Here is a 3,812-nt window from a genome sequence, read left to right as displayed (position 1 = left end):
AGAGTGGTATATGCTTAAAACATTGGATTTATCTGGCATTCAACTTACGGGGAACAACCCTTAATAGTCCCCAAAACTGCAAAAGAAGAGTACCTCTGAAACAAGTTACTTATTCCTGAAGTAGTTTCAGAACACAAGTTTCACCCTACTTCCTTGCCCATATATTGCATTTACTACAACCCTATTCAATTAGGACATGAAAAAAAAAAGCTTATCATATCAGATATATTCAGTACTGACAAGGGTACTTAAAAGGAGGCCTTTACAAAAAGTTAAAAGATAGGAAATAAAGAAAAAAAATAATAATCAAGGATCTATCACCTTGTCTACCCAGAAAATGGAGCACTCTAACATACTAGCCCCAAAGGATCTCTCAAGAGATTGAGAAGTAATATTTTTAAAAAACCCAAGTTACCAGTGACTCATATTCCTGCAATTTGTCGATACAAACATATTTTAGAGGAACATGAGTTTAGAAGTTACTAGGCCAAATGGTAGTAAGCGAGTGTAATTGGGTAGTCACTTCAACAGAAGTTTCCACAATAAGTGTTGCATATAAGCAGGTTTCCCTCTGAAATGCAAGACATACACCACTACTACTACTTTGAAAGTAAAGAAGCAGGAAAGATCAGTGAAGGTGTGTGCCAATGAGAGACAGAACCAGAAGGGCCATTTAAAAATAATTAATAGCACTCGGAAGAAAATGAGTGGGGCTACAACAGAAGTAGTGAGGAAAGGCATCTGAACTTAGTGGCCAGATTTACTTCATCAGATAAGAGAAAATCTTGCAGCCTTACGAAGATTTGGGTTCAGTCTCTAGGCTACTGTACTCTGTGTAATCTTTAGCAAGGTAAATTTTGTGCTTCAATTTCACATTGGTAGTAAGGGTCTGTGGTTTTCCCCCACCACCACCCATCACATGGCTAACTTGTTAGGTACTCAGATATCCCCAAAAAACTACAGTCATCCTTTAGCTTTCCCCTCGTAACTTCAAAACGTAGCTAGACTTTTTTTTTAATCCAATAATTTTCACTGTGGTCTGTAAAAAGTAAAATAGTTAATAAAAGATTGCCAAAAAACCCAAACAAACACCAGTCAATGGGGTGGACACAGTTTGAAAACACAGTCTACTAAGACTTACTGAAATAGATTTCAAATAAACCCAGGACTTTTTTTTTTTAAACAATTGTTACAATCTTGTCACAGAACTCTGTACATATGGCACAAGTTGGGGAACCTGTTGTATAATATAGGTCCAATATCCTGTAAAGCACACAGGTCTTAAGATCATTGTACATGGCCCTTGGTCTCTTTTAAAAAGGAAGCTTTGAACAGATTAAAAAGTTTTCCAACATTACACACTTTCATCTATAATGGGTCCAGTTGAGCATGTGCTAAAGCAGGGCTGCTCAACCTCCAGCCTGCGGGCCAAATATGCCCTACAGAGCCATAAATCTCCAGCCTGTGGCACTCCCCCTGGGTCAGAAACTTTGACACCGGGGGAGCAGTAGCAATAAATACAGCCATCCTCCCCCACTGCCAAATTCCCAAATCCTAAGCCCTGCACAGCAGGCTAGTGCTGGGCCCCTCCTCTTCCCCCCTCCATGGGACCCGGTTGGAGCCAGGATGTACCCTGTCCCTCTCCATGTGACTGGATGGGGCCCTGTCAAGACTGCCCCCTGCCCAGTCAAGACTATCAGCTGGATCTGGCCTGCAGACAGCCTGGAGCACTGCCCATCCAACCTGATGGACAAAAAACAAAAACAAAACAAAAAAAACCTTTGCCCAAAACCAACACCTGGCCAGCCAGAACCAAGCATGAGCTGCTGGCCCAGCTCCCTGCTGCAGGAGCACCGCAGCTCCCAAAAGCCCCCAGGACCCCAGGTAAGGCTGCTGGGGCCAGCACCCAGCCTCCCCTACCCCACCCAAGGCAACGTACCACATGCCAGAGCACATGTAGCAGGGTGTGCTGCTGCTACTTGTCCACAGGGAAATGTGTTCTTGCTTGTGGGGATGCACCCTCTGGGTTTATCTTGTGAATCATGTTGGCTCACCTAACAGTGCCAACACTGTGTGGCACCCTTGAAGCATCACAAGGCACCCCAGGGTGCCACAGCACTCTGTTTGAGCACCACTGTTCCAAGGAATATTTACACCAGAACAGAATTATTTACACTGGCGTAAGGCTGTATGGCATACATCCACACCACTTTTACCAGGAGTAAAGTAAAAATACTCCAAAAGTATACATATGTAGCAAACCCCTGCAGTGTCAGGCAGGGTTGCCACAGCCAACAAGGGGTGCTCTCACTTTTATATTGGAAGTCCTAGGGATAAGGTCACAAACTGATGGGCCTTGTGGGAGGGACAAATACGGGTAAACAGACATTCACTATATAAGAACATACACTTAAAAGGGCAAGTCACAGGTAGTGGTCAGTACCACTGGAATACATACATTCAGCAAAAAGTTCTTTTCTCCCCACCTCCGGAAGCGTCCCCAAGAACCAGCCTTTAGTCCAGATTCACTCTGTACAGGTCTCCAAGTCGGGGGTCACGTGCAATCAATATGTAGTTCATCATCTGTGCTGTGCGAAGGCTTCCCTCTCCATTCATTCTCAGCTCTACCTCTCTCCATCCAACCCCAGATGCCTAGCACAACCCAGAACTGTGTTGTCACTTCCCTTTCCTACATCCAAGATCTTTGGGATTTGCAGTCCAGAATCACAGCAGAATTGCTCATCACTTCCTCTTCCTTCGTCCAGAAGCCTCTGGGATTTGTAGTCCTGAAAATCACAGCCAGCAGGCCTCCCCAGTGGTGCTCCCCTTCTGTTACACATTTATATCACATTTCCAATTCACTCAACACATTATATTACACCTGTATTGTGCCTGCCCTCTCAGGCTGACAACACTGCTGCATTATTTTGTATTCAGGAAGTTATTTTGACAATTATCAGGACTGCCAAGTTTTTTTTTTTTTAATAGGTTTGGGTTCCAATATTCTTGTCAGAGAGCTTAGAGAAAAAAAAAATGACGAAAATTAAAACAAGGAAGAAATGTTTTCCCAAAAATGCTATCCCTGTAAGTGAGAATAATTTGCTGAAATGCTGTCATCCCAATTAGAGCTGCGTATTAACACTATGCAGTGCAGCAGTCAGCAACACTTTGCAGGGATGGGCAGATACAGCCCAGCTTGGGTGCAGAGAAGATTGATGCTAGGACCTGGTCGCTGCTGCTTCTCCCCACTACCTCTTGTCCCTGCTGCCCAGCTGTATTTCAGCACAGGACAGAGTCCAGCCATGGCATGACGTGGGCAAAACCTCTGCCTCTAAGGCTCCAGCTCCACAGGCCAGATCCAGCTCAGACTATAGATTACCAACCCCTGCTGCAGTATATTACTAACATGCCAATAACACCAAAGAATAAAGGCGCAAGAGTTGATGTCGTTTATAAATTTTGGAAGAAAAACAATTAAATTACTCTTTCAGCAACTGTTTCTTTAAGGCACATTATCCACACATTGCACTCTTGGTGCCCATGCTTTTGGATTCTTCTGGTCTCTAGTTTCTCTCGTGAATGCACTTTAAACTTTTGTGCCTCCAACTTCAAGGCATAATACCAGTCATCTCACAATTTATTACCCATACAGAATCCAAGTGTTTGAGGACTCTGTAGTTACAGATAAAGAATGCAAGTAATAGAACCTATATGCTCAATGCATCACAAAGAAGAAGTTACTACAGATAAAACTCCTGAAGAGCTGTCCCCCCCCCCCCCCCCCCCCCCCTCTTTTCGAAGGGGAGCATACA

General features: G+C 44.0%; 1 protein-coding gene across 1 annotated transcript in view; it reads right to left on the bottom strand.

Annotated features, from left to right (window-relative positions):
• The window catches only part of TMEM170B (transmembrane protein 170B), an 18,942-nt gene that overhangs the window by 5,469 nt on the left and 9,661 nt on the right, over positions 1-3,812 (bottom strand). The gene's annotated exons all lie outside the window — the stretch shown is intronic.

The sequence above is a fragment of the Alligator sinensis genome, unplaced genomic scaffold, assembly GCF_000455745.1.
Source record: "Alligator sinensis unplaced genomic scaffold, ASM45574v1 scaffold253_1, whole genome shotgun sequence".
Taxonomy (NCBI): domain Eukaryota; kingdom Metazoa; phylum Chordata; order Crocodylia; family Alligatoridae; genus Alligator; species Alligator sinensis.
Note: the sequence above shows the minus strand (reverse complement) of the source record. Positions and strands in the feature narration are given on the sequence as shown.